Source organism: Emydura macquarii, unplaced genomic scaffold, assembly GCF_026122565.2.
Source record: "Emydura macquarii macquarii isolate MOO-44397 ecotype Brisbane River unplaced genomic scaffold, CSIRO-AGI_Emac_v2 contig_629, whole genome shotgun sequence".
NCBI lineage: Eukaryota > Metazoa > Chordata > Testudines > Chelidae > Emydura > Emydura macquarii.
In genome coordinates, this window is record NW_027130766.1 from 8173051 (window position 1) to 8186974 (window position 13924).

Genomic DNA, 13924 nt, shown 5'->3' on the forward strand with positions numbered 1-13924 from the left:
TGAAGCATGTGATTACTTGCTTTGCTGAAAAAGGCCAGCGTGCAGTATGTATGCGTGAATGATTATGGATTTGGTACCAGCCTTTTAGCTTCAAATCCAGTGAATGCTAGCCACTCTGAGTTGATTTGAGGGTGATTTTTGCAATAACTGAGCAAGTGGGTAATGTACATGGTTGTTTGAATGTTCTGTTGTTTAATAAATTGAGATTGCTTTTGCATGTCACTTATTTTCATTGTTTGATGTAATGAGGCTACTACTTAGATCATTCTTAGACGCTTGGGAAAATCCTTCATTTGGATCTCAGTGTTGTTATGCAATTGACTGAAATTCAGAGTATTTGCATAGAGCACGTAGGTGACTTTGTGCTGAGCAGTGTTGTGTTTAACAGATCATGACAAGGAGTTGAAAAGATAATGCTGTATCTGCCATTCTCTCAACTGAAATGATTTTCACCACTTTCTCTTGTGTTAATGGTCTTTTTGCAGTAAACATATATATATATATATATATTTTTTTTTTAAATGTACATTTTATTGTTTCTACATTGTAGGATGGGTGGCCGTTCCTCCCTGTCAGTTCCAGAGGGAGGTCACACCCAATCCCTACCCTGCTCCGGCAGGGGTTGGCCCAGCCCAGGGCAGAGGAACAGTCTCTGGGCTAGGGCCAGGCAGCCCAAAAGCGATAGCCCAAGTTCCCACGGACCACAAATGGTCCAGAGCCTCAATGGGCAGCACACCGTTCAGAGGCCCCAGGCGGGGTGATCAGGGAAGCAGGAGGGAGATGCAGGCCCACCCGACTCCACTGCATCCCAGCCCAGATCCCTAGCTGTGACAGAGGGATATGCCACGGAGTGAGCGGGGTTCCAACTGCAACACGCTGACTCACTGCCTGGTTCCCCTGTCCTCGGACTGTGTGGACCCTCCCCTGGGCTGCTTCCCCCATCCCTTGGGAACTTGGCGTGCCGCCGTCCAGTCGGCCTCGTTGGGGTAGGCACCCATGGGCAGGTTGCAGAACCCCTCGATATCATTGGGGGGCAGTAGGTCGGGAAGCTTGGTGGGGAGGTTGACAGGGGGCAGTTCCTCCAGGTCCGGTCCTGTCAGGGCCTGTGCCTCGTCATCATCCTCTGGCAACTCCAAGGGCAGCTCCTCCAAGTCTGGCCCTGGTATGGCCACCTCCTTCTCCTCTGCGTCCGGCAGCTCCTCCAGGTCCTGGCCCCTCTGGATCACCAGGTCTGACGGGGTGGTTGGATCTGGGGTACCTCTGGACCCCAAGCCGCGCACTGCTCGTTCACTAGTGCCCAGACCCAGGCCCTGGTCCACTTACCCGGGTACCAGGTCTCGGTCTGCTCGCCTGGGTACCAGGCCACAGGCAGCTCTGGAGGGCAGGGAGGGACATCCTTCCCCTCCAGGAGCTCACCGCCAACTGAGCTCCTGGGCCTCTCTTTTATACTTCCTGTCCCGCCCCCCCTCATTTCCGGGCGGGCGGACAGACAGTCTCTGGCTCCACTCCCACAGGCCCAGCCTGTTTCTCCCTGTCAGTTTCGGAGGGAGTCCACACCCATTCACTATATAGATGCTTAGAAAAATAATTAAAATATAAAATAAATCTCTTTAAAACGAGCAAACTATAACCCACTTGTCAGTTTTGTATTCGACTTTAACCGAAAATAGCTTTGTCAACTCATGCCTGACCTTTGGAGCAATACCTGTAAATGATATACATTAGAGAAAGATCCTACTTTAAACCTAAAGGAACCAAAACACTTTCTAGCTTTCTGTTCTGCAGGAGGGGAAAGATGTTTCCATTCCAGATATATTCTGCTAATTAGACATCTCAGTGAGAAGAGAGGAATAAATAATATATCTTACAACATGGTCAGGATTTATTTAAAAGTTTATGTTATTTAAACTTTCCCCAAAATAGATCAGTCTAAAATGAGCCACATTCCAATACTGAATGCTTCACTAGGCCAGTGGCACTCAACTTTTCCAAGCTACAGTACTTCCTTCAGGAGTCTGATTTGTCTAGATCTCTCTGTCTCTCTCTTTCTCAGCAGTTCTTAAACTTCGTTGCACTGCGATCCCCTTCTGACAACAAAAATTACTACACGACCCAGGTAAGGGGGACCGAAGCCTGAGTCCGAGGCCTTCTGCCTTAGGCGGGGGTGGAGTGGGGTGGGGTGGTGGGTGGAAGGCCCAAAGCCAAAGTCTGAGGGCTTCAGCCCTAGGTGGGGGTGGGAGACTGTAACCTGAGCCCCATCGCCCAGGACTGAACTCCTCAGACTATGGCTTCAGCCCTGGACTACAACAAGCCTGATGCCAGGCCTGGCGACCCCATTAAAATGGGGTCGCAACCCACTTTGGGGTCTCAATTCACAGTTTAAGAACTGCTGAGCTATCTAATTGCACCTATTACCTTGGTATCTAATGCTCCTTATATCTTCTTTCTTAAGCAGCTCACCTGTGTAGCAGAGGGTAGGGTTATGGTGGGTTAGTGGCATTGGGTGGAACTGCCATGGCATTCTTATTTTTTGAGTAGAGAGTGATGTGTGCCCAGGTTGCTGTGCTGGCCATGGCTCCACCGCTTCCGCTCTACGTTTGGGATGCTAACAGGGAGCATTTAGATTGCTATAATTTGGGTTGCTGTAATATACATATGCTATAATATTCTCATTAATAATGAGATCATTTTAGTCAAAATAATTTATTGTGTCTTCTCCATTTTATTCCACTATAATTTAGATCATCCTCTTGTAGAAACTTGAAGAATGTTATCTTGTAGAGATTTCCTTACTATCTTCTGAAATAAGAACAAAAGAATGGCCATACTGAGTCAGATTAGTGATCCATCTAGCCCAGTGTCCTGTCTTCTGACAGTGGCTGGTGCCAGATGCTTCAGAGAGAATGAACAGAACCACAGTTATTGAGTGTTCTGTCCCGTTACCCTATCTGTAGATGGGCAGGTGTGCAGGCAAAAGGGCACTGACTGTTTTATTGTGAATAGCAGAGGGTGGAACTCAGTTTTTACTAAGTGAACTTGTAGGTGTGGGGGCTCAGTCTCTTGGTGGCAGGTGGGCTAAAGAAATGGTTATCTGGTCTAATGGCTTAAATATCACAGCCCTTACTTGGCCATACAAGGAAGTAAGGGGGAGTGAAGCCCCTCTTTATTCCTTCCCATGGCCCAGTTCAGATTATGGTTTTGGCTATGGTGAAGAGAAATATCAACCATATCCATAACTTCCATTACACATATAACACATGAACATAACATCATCATCTTACTTAGCACATTATAGCCTTTCTAACAGTACCTGACACAGCATATCTTATATGAATTATGATTTTGACATATTGATGTTAAATAACATAATAAACATAATAAACACCCCCCACCCCCTACCATCTAGCCAGCGTTGACAGGTGGCTTCTCAGAAGCAGTTTCCTTTGATGCTTTTAGCTGCACAGCCAAAGTCATCTTTAAGTTGTTGGCTCTTCTTGGAAGCGAGGAGGGTGTTTTTGGACATCATGGTTCATGTGCACCTATAGTTTTGTGGCATGGAGGGAATCATCTAGTTTAAGAGGAGAACCTTGCGTATTGCAAAAAGTGTGCGGGTTGTGTATTTTCTTTATTTTGTATTTAGTTAGTATTAACTTTCTTTTTTCTTTCTTTTTGTTATTCCCATGTAGAGAACATCTTCCTGGCATGGCATAGAGATTTCTGACAGCAAAAGGTAAGTGTGAAATTTATTTTTTTGCTGGGATTTATATCCTTTTGAATACTTGTTACTTTGAATACTTACATTATTCATGTTGGCTTTTACTTAGCTTTATACTCTGGATATTTTGAGTAAATTATTTTGCACTGTGTGGTCTAAAAATAGTGTCATGTTAGTTGCTAGCTGCTTTGGTCAATGGTCATCATTGATGCCTTTTGTTGCTGCTTTCTTGGAATACGGAAACTGACTGTTGAGTGTGGCTGGTAGTGTAATTTCTGCATACTATGTAAGTTTATACTTGTATTTTTTCTGATGTCATAGTTATTGTTTTGGTGATAGTGGCCAGTTTAGGCAATAATATAAATGTAGATACACACTGCAAAAATTATTCAACAGAACAACAGCAAATAAACTAAACTCTATGTTTTGCTTTTTACAGCAACCATAATTGTGCTCTTGTTTGTATACATGGTATTTCTTATTCCTTTATATTGGGATTATGTTTATGCCTACATACATGTACATTTGGGGGAAAGGGGATGAGTAGTGGCTACATTTTCCCCATCAAAAGGGAGATACTGATAAGAATGGGAAAGAGATTATGGCCTCAGGTTTCTGATATATGACAAAGAGATGTTGCGAGTGGAAGAGGAAGACCATGGGTGGTGGCCTCCATTATTAAGAGATGCTACTCAGAGTAAGCATCCCTCTTGAAGAATTCCTGTCTGACGAGGGTCAAGGTGAAACTTGGGTCTGTATCCTTGAAGATAATCAAAGGTGGTGGAGAAGGGTAGTGGAATTGATTAATTTAATTCTAGTGTTGGATGTTGCTGCAAACTGCTGTCACTGTGTTTATGTGTGGTGAACAGGGTAGAAGGATGTCATTCTAGAAATGAACTCAGAAAATGTGAATAAACATTCATAATCCATATGCTTATCAGAACTGAGACTAAATTATAAATATTTTGAGTTTCTCTCTCTATTGGTATTGACAAGTGTAGTGCAGAGTTTCACAGTTTAATGTAAATACAATTGTGACCAAAGTAATAGTAAAAATGTTTATTGAAATATACTAGCAAATAAAGTTAGAATATCAGAATATACTTTTTGGTTTCCATTAAAGAATATTTCTCAATTAAGTGAAAAAAATGAGAAACTGTTGGTTTAATTCTGATTTTAAAAACAGAAAATATTTCTTCATGCCACTCAGGATGCTGCACTTGTTTAGGAGATTTCTTCCTTTCTTGACTCTTGGTTTTGACATCTATAAAAAGATTGTCTATGGCGGATCTTGATGCTCTTTATTTAGTTGGTTTTTCTTCACAATGTCACAAAGGAACATATTTTCATGGTGGAATATAAATCACTATCACAATAATTATATATGCAGCAAAGATGTATTATATTTTGAATTATGAAAACTGGTGTGACAACTGTTACATACCATGGCAAGTTGGGACTGGAGCTCTAATTCCAGTGCCTGAAGAGTGTGTTTCAGACTGGTTATTTCACTCTTTCTTAAGCTCTGTTGATCAACATTGGCAGAAATCTCTTGTTGCAGGGCTCCACACTAATACCACAATCAAATAAAATATATTAGTTAATTAAATAAAATCTATGTTTCATATACTTGCTATACTTCAAAAATAATGCCATTTTTACTTGTTAATTGAACTGTTCTGCCTCCCTATGATTCTTTTATGCAAGAGCATCATACTGTGCTCTCATGTCATTTAGTCAGATAAACTCTTAGAGCAGCATCCATTTCAACATTGATATCACCACTAGTAACCCTTTGAAAACTTCTGAGTTTCTGGAGAAGGAGAAGCCAGGAAGACTTTAATAACATAGTGACATCACACTGTAAGATATGAAAACATGACTACCACCTGGATGGAATAAGCTTAACACAGTCTCTACTGTATCACACAAAGTGAGACTGCCTTTGGATCACCTGATTTAGGCACTGTTTCAGTGAGGTATTTAAGTACCTGCTTACATTTAAGCACATGAGTAGTCCCATTGACACATTCTCAGAGACCAGGTCTACATTACAAGCTGGGGTGATTCCCTTGCTTGTGTATGCATACTCACAGTAAATCTCATTGACCTAGCGTGAATATAAATAGCAGTGTTGCTGCGGTAGCATGGGTGGTGGTAGTGAAGGCATAGCTGAGCCATACAAGTAGAAACCCACTTTGGTGGGTATGTACTTAGCAAGGCTCAGGGTGCCTCTGATGCTCCTACTCATACTACTGTGGACGCATGAATATTCATACTCACTCTAGCTCTCATTTAATATTATATTAATAATTGATACGAATATTTAATATCATTTATACACACCCTAGCAGAGGAATCACACCAGTGTGTAGATGTAATCTGTGTGTATGAAAATAATTCCTAGCAGCACTGGGAGAAAAAGGTGTGTTCGTTGCTGCAAATGGAAAGCATAGCACCAAAACAATGCTCCTACGTCTTCATGATTCCTCTTGAAATAAACCAGCACCTCATTCAGACTTTCAGTCTGCAACTCCAGATCAGATTTAGTTGTAGTGAGGTCCTCCAAGAGTATATGTAGTTGTAGACCACTGATATTAGATTCGAGGAACGACTCATTTGTGTACCTTAATGTTAAAAAAATATTCACTATAAATCAGTTCCATTTAAAAATTAAAGTAAGTATCTCTGTGTCTAATTACTTCTTGTTTATACTAAAATCTGAAATATAGGATGCTATAGAGTAAAAGGCACTTTTACTGTCTTATCCTTGCCAGTAGTTTGGTTTTATCAACTCACCCAATTTACTTTATTCTGAAGTCATCAGCAGCCAGTCTTGCATTATTAATCTGCAAAACAATCTTGACATTGTCAATAGTGACATCAATGATCTGTTCTATAAAATAGATAAAGAATGATGCAGTACTTCCTAGACATTATACAAAATAGCTATTATGTTTAATATGGAAGTCCAATCTGTAAACATACACTGAATTTATTAGATACTACAAAAAATAATTGGCTCTTTTTCGTAGTGCAGTTACCTTTTCCCAAAACTGTGATCTAATAAACTTATTTGTTCTGAAGGCGATGTTGACTTCTAGTAAAAGGGCCATTTTCAAAAGTGCCAAAAAAAAAAAATAGCAATTTTAGTGATGTTCACAGGATTATTCACTTGCATAGTGGAAAGGGGAGATTAAAAAGACTGGGACTATTCATCTTAGAAAAGAGATGACTATGGTGGATGTGATAGAGGGCTATAAAATCATAAATGGTGTGGAGAAAATTCACAACACAAGAACCAGTGGTCACCCAATGAAATTAATAGGCAGAAGATTTCAAACAAACATAAGGAAGTACTTCTTCACACAGTGCACAGTCAACCGGTAGAATTCATTACCAGGATATATTATGAAGGCCAAAAATATAACTGGGTTCAGAACAGAATTAGATAAGCTAATGGAAGATCAGTTCATCAATGTCTATTAGCCAAGATACTAAAAAACACAACCCTATGCTCCAAATTTTCCTATACCTCCAACTGCCAGAAGCTGGGACTAGATGTCAGGATGGACCACTCAATAATTGCCCTGTTCTGCTCTTTGCCTCTGAAGCATCGGGCATCAGCCACTCTCAGAAGAGAGGATATTGGGCTAGATGGACTATTAGTCTGACCCAATATGGCTATTCTTATGTTCTTATAATAAGATACTATTCAATGTCAGTCAGGATGACAGAATCAAGCCCTTAGTATGATGTGTTTGTTAAAATCCTAACTCATGATTAACTGGAAATCACTACCTGCTTAATATAGAAAAACAGGTATTGTGTTTTGTAACCAGGTATTACACTTGCATAAGTGTTTAAAGAAATGGTCCTAAGCTGCAAAGTTTATATGCAGACCCAGACCTTCCAAAATGAACTGTTCAGATCTGGGTTTTTGGCTCAGTTCCATTTCTGATCAAAATATCTGTTGGTCAAATGTGAACTCCTTACTCACTGGGGAGTAGTGACTTCATTGGGACTACTCTTGAGAGTCACTGCTCACCTGCAGGAGTTAGGGCTTCACAGTCTGGCCTGTGTTGTGGTAAAGTAGAAAAATATACTTTAAAATATTTAATGCCTTGATTGTAGAGAGTTATATCTAACTGTGTTATACTAGTATAAGACGCTAGTTGAATTTGAAGTATAGTTTTGGACAAAAAAATTTTTTTCCAAAAGTTTTGATATTTTGTTTAGAAATATAGCTAGATATATTTAAAAAAAACAAAACACAAAATTTTTGTTTGATCTGCAACAGAATTTTTTTGGTTTTTCATTTCAGCAAGGGTAACTGAAAAAATTCCCTTTCTGGTTCAGCCCAAAAGATTTTTTTTTTTTTTAAATTTTATTTTTCAGTTTTGCCACTGAATTGAAAAATCAGTTATTTGTTCAACTGTAAATACACTGTTTCCTTCTGTATTCTTCCCTTTTCTTATCTTCCCTCTCTTTTTAGCAGGTTACGGTAAACCTCAATCTCATTTTCCAGATTAATCTTGATGTCCAGGAGTAATTCATACTCTGAATTCTGGCATTCTATGTCATCCCTTATCTGTTGCACTTGTGTCTCCACGCTGCCGATCACAACTTGTATTTCTAAAATTTGGTAAAACCTGGCTAATAAACTTCAGTTCTACTTCTTACTGGAAAACATTCATCTCAAGTTGTCATTGCAATGTAAATTTGAGAATAAATCTAATATTACAATGCTGAATAACTACATATACTAGATGTTGTGTTTATGACAATCTCAGTTCAGATTGGGTGTCCTAAGTAACCAGGGGCAAAAAGAAGAGAGATGTTAATTTCATGTATTATCAGGTATATAGGTGTATCCATCAAGGTTACAGAATAATAGCTAGGCACAACATTAGATAGAAGAAGCTTAAAGCCTTTCAGAATTATATTTTTAGCCTATTTTCTAAGGTCTTCAGAGATTGTGTAACTTTTACTGTAGTCTTGAGGTCTTCCATCATTACCAGCTCTTGAGCCAAATTTATCATACTGTTCATTAATTTTGTATTCAAGCTCCCATTAGCCTCCTTCAAAGCATGTGCTTTGCCCAAGTAGGCAGTCATTAAGGTTTTTCAGGGTTTCTTTTTCATCACCACAGAGAAGACATCTATCATTCACCACCAACAACCCTCACATACCATTGGTTTAAAAGCTTTCCACTGACCCACTTTCAGTATCATACCATCTTGAACTAACACCCCAAACTTCACCAGTGCCCTACCACACATCTCACCACTAGAAACACGTGATCCACCACTAGAGCCTCCACCAAAGCCAAATGTTACTGCTTAGTACTCAGACAGATCTGCTGATGCTCTGGGAGGAGGAAACCTGCTTGCACTCATGATAAAAGAAAGTCATTGTTATGAAGTAGTTGTACAGGGTTTTCCAGTGCAAAAATGTAGTTTAAATCGAGGCTGTGAAGATAATTTTAAGCTTTTATATACAAATTTGAAATTGAATCATACTCTTCTTAAGTGTATAATATTCTTTGTTGATTTACCTTCTTTAGCCCATCATTAGGTAAATTATGATTATTAATAGCCAGCACCAAAATGTCCATTTGTGTTATTTCTTCTGTTTTTGTTATGTCAAGATAGAAAATGGATGTAGTAGAGTAGGTCATACCTTTCTTTATACTCTTCCGTCTTCATCTTTTGAAGAAAGCTGAGTAATTCTTATATTTTTTACAGCTTTATTTCTATCTGACATGAATAAACTATTTGTAATGATTGTTTTACCTAACCTTTCTATAATTTGTTACACTCGTTTGCAATTTTTGAAGTTCCTTTTGCCAGGAGGCTGTGCAGATACTTCTGTGCTGATTTCAGCGTATTTTGTTTCTTCAATCAGGGTAGTGCCTGAATAACTGTGGCTAGATTGTCACTTTATAGTTTTCCCTGAGCAAGGGGACACATGTAGTTTTGTTGCCCCATAAGCAGGCTGGCAAGCCATTTTTGACTCAGAGCTTTCTGTTTTCTTCACTACACTGGGAAGGCAATAAATACACTATGCTGGGCTTATGCCTGGCTCAGTATATATCATGTGGCTCATCAATGCAGGTATGTTGGCTAGCACATTGAGGGTCGGAGCCAATGTTCCATCTAGTCCCTGCCCCATCCTGCGCACCTGCACAATGTGAGGGAAGTAGCAGTTCTTTTTGAAGTGGCTCTGCATATTCCCATTTATGGTTATTCTGCCACCTGGTGGTGCCTAACAGTAGAACCTTTTCCAAGCAGCATCTTAGAGTGCTTATGCATCCACTTCTGCCTCTCTGATCAGCATCTCTGAATATTCTGAGGAAAAGGCTATATAAAGGCATGCAGAGCCCTCCACCACCTCAGTTCCTTCCAATCAAAGATAGAAGTGGACCACTCCAGTTCATTTGGATCCGGGTTTTCTTCCATTCTTAGTGTCTTGTTAATTGTTTAGTATAATTTATAGTTTAATGATAAGTAAAGCTAGTTAGTTAGCTCAGTCCTGGGTTATGGCAGGGCCAAAGAAAAAGAAGAAACCGGGATTCAAGAGATGTGCTTTAAGTTATCTTCCTGATGTTGGACAATCACTTTAAGCACCTGAAGTGCTTTGAAGAGAGCCAATCTCCTTCTGGGTGTTCAGTCTGCTGGACTTCCATGCCCAGAGCTCACAAGGAGGGCTAAAAGAGGTTGCAAATGCTTCTGCATAAAAAGGCCCTTGAGGCTAAACCTTCTGGATCCGGGCAGTCATGAGATCTAAGGTCTAAGAGGCCAGTTTTGGCTCCGATAACTTCCTCCAGCAAGTCATGGCAGCTTAAAGGTTCCAGGAAATCAGAACCCTTGTTGGGTACAGCTCCGGATCCTGTTGCTCAAGCAGTCAGAACTTTGAAGGTACCATTGTTGGAGAAAGGCAGACTGCCTATTAAAGAACTGAGAGTCGTGTTGTTGGTTCTAGCTATGTTGCTTCTGAAGAAGGCGGAAAGGGAAAAGACGGCTACTGTTAGCAGTACCGGATCCCTCACAACAGATTTGTTGTTTCCACGTGATTCTGACAAGGCCTATACAGCTCTGAAACCAAGGCTGGTTCTGGTCTCAGCTTCAAGAATTGGGGGGGAGAAGATGGGGGTAGATTTGAGTATTTCACCAGATTCTGTGCAATCCAAGTCTTTGGCTCTGGCCTTAACCCTTGCTCTGGTTCCGGGTCCATCTTCAGATCCAAAGAGGACTTTTATTTTGGTGGCTGATGTGCATTATTTGGCTTCCAAGCATTCCTTAGATCTTTGTGAGAAAGAGAGGGTTTCAAGAAAGAGACAGACTTTGCTGGTTTCAAGACTGTGTTGTCTTCATCTGAAAAAAGGAGGAGAGCAGAAGATATTATTAGCCTTTCTCTGCTGTATCTGTACCTCCTCCTAAGACTCTTGCAGGATCTCCATGAAGAGCTCTCTCTTGCTCAATTTGTTTCTGTCCAATTCTTGGTCCATTGCTGTCTCTAGTGTGTTCCATCCTGGATATGCAGCAAAAATCCTAGCCTCCTTGGGTTGGTGGCTAGACCCCCAGTCAGTGACGGAAGGGATCCTCTTTGCAGATCTGGCCTCCTCGGTGACCCTGGTCTTGGACATGTTGGACTTGGGGTGAGGGACACACATCAGCTCGGGCCACAGTACCTAAGGGACCTGGTCGAGGAAAGACCAGGAACTACACATAAATATCAGAGAGTTCAGGGCGATCCGCTTGGCCTGTGGAGTGTTCCTCCCCTTCCTGAAAGGCAAGGTGATCCAGGTTCTAACATACAACACTGCTGCAATGTATCATAACACCAGGCAGGGCAGGGCCCGCTCCCCCGACCTGCATCAGGAGGCGGTGAGTCTGTGGAACCTGGTGATAGGATACGATATTCACCTGGTGGCTTCTCACCTTGCTGGTATTAAGAACACCACAGTGGACCGACTCAGAAGGACATTCTGACCTTGCCACGAGTAGTCTCTCCACCTATTGGTAGCCAGTATGATTTTCCAGAGGTGGGGCTTTCCCCAAGTGGACCTCTTCGCTTCCGAGGTCAACCAGAAGTGCAGTCAGTTCTGCTCCATTCGTGGGCTCGATAAGGGAACACTGTCAGACGCCTTCCTACTTTCGTGGTCGGGGAGACTGCTGTATGCGTTCCCTCCCATTCCGTTGATCCACAGGGTCCTGTTGAAAATCAAAAGAGACAAGGCGAATGTTATGCTTATAGCACCTGGGTGGCCCAGGCAGCACTGGTTCACCCAGGCATCATATCTAGCCAAGTGGAAGAGATTCACATGCTGGGCTGCAGCCCAGGTGGTCACAACCCACCAAGCATCAATCGGGTCGGTGTTGGACTACTTGCTGCACCTTAAACTCCAGGGCCTAGCCATGGCCTCGTTGAAGGTGCACCTGGCTGCCATTTCAGCCTTCTATCCTCCAATTCAAGGTCTTCTCCCACGCCATGGTGATTAGGTTTCTCAAGGGTACAGAGAGACTTTACTCCCAGGTTAGGGATCCGTTATCCCCTGGGACCTAAACTTAGTCCTCTCCAGGCTTACAGGGACACCATTCAAGCCCGTGGCTACCTGTCCCCTTTTGCTGCTGTTGTGGAAGGTAGCCTTCCTTGTGGCCATCACCTCAGTTAGAAGGGTATCTGAGATTAGGGCACTTACCTCAGAGCTGCCTTACACAGTCTTTTATAGAGACATGGTCCAGCTGAGGCCCCACCTGGCCTTTTTGCCCAAAGTGGTATCACAGTTCCATGTCAGTCAGGACACCTTCCTGCTGGTGTTCTTCCCAAAGCCACATGCTTCAGAGGAGTAGTGGAGGTGGCAGACGTTGGATGTGCACAGAGCCCTGACCTTCTAAATTGAGAGGATGAAACCATTCTGTAGGTCCACACAGCTGTTATGGCAGTGGCCGACAGGATGAAGGGCTCACCTGTGTCCTCGCAGCAAATCTCCTCTTGGATAACTTCCTGCATTGGGTTCTGCTCTGAGCAGGCGAAGGTTCACCTTCCGAGAAGTTTCACAGCTCACTCTACTAGAGCGGAGGCCTCTTCTGCGGCGTTCCTAGCGCAAGTGCCCATCCAGGACATATGCAAAACCACTACATGGCCGTTGATGCACACTTTTACATCCCACTATGCCATAGTTCAGCAGGCAAGGGACAATGCCAGCTTTAGCAGGGCGGTGCTGAAATCAACAAATCTGTGAACACCGAATCCACATACAAGGTACTGCTTTTGAGTCACCTACAATGGAACTGACATGAGCAAGTACTTGAAGAAGAGACGGTTACTTATCTTGTAACTGTTGTTCTTTGAGATGTGTTGCTCGTGTCCATTCCATGACTCACCTCCATCCCTGCTGTTGGAGTTGACGGCAAGAAGGAACTGAGAAGGTGTAGGGCCGGCGGTGCCTTATGTACCACGGCATGTGCACAGGGTTCCAGGGGGTGCCGAAACCATCCCTACGGGTACTGCTAAGGGAAGAATAATTTCGGTAACCGTGCATGGGAGCAAACATGCACCTACAATTTGTTTTGTGAGTGCCCGATAGATGACATACCAGGATACCTAAAATTTAGCTGATAATTGGTTATGTTGTTATACTTTGAAACATCTATCTACTTTCAAATACTTTTTTCATTTTCAGTAAGTGTACAAGCATGGGCATTCTTAATTCTGCAGAAAGAACATTGATTTTAAATGTCTTTTTTCATTGTGGCAGTAACAATTTGTCTAAGGCAATGTCTATGCTAGAGACTTCACAACAGCACAACTGTACCGCAGCAGCTGCACCATTGAAAGGTCTCCGGTGTAGTCACTCTATGCCGATAGGAGAGAGCTCTCCCACAGGCATAATTAAACGCCCCCAACAAGCGGTGGTAGCTGTGTCTGTGGGAGATGTTCTGTCATAGTACTGTCCACATCAGCGCTTTTGTAGGTGAAACTTATGTCAGTTGGGGGCCTTTTTTTTCGCACACCTCTGACCAACAAAAGTTTTGCCAACAAAAGTGCTAGTGTAGACAAAGCCTAAATTTGCCCTTCATGTGTCATTAGTTTTCTGATATCAGGGATGGAGTGGGTTCCGCTAACGTGCAACTTCATTGCTAGTAAAGGGGGTATGCCATATCATATACATTGGCTATCCCCATCTCATGCCCTAGCATTGCG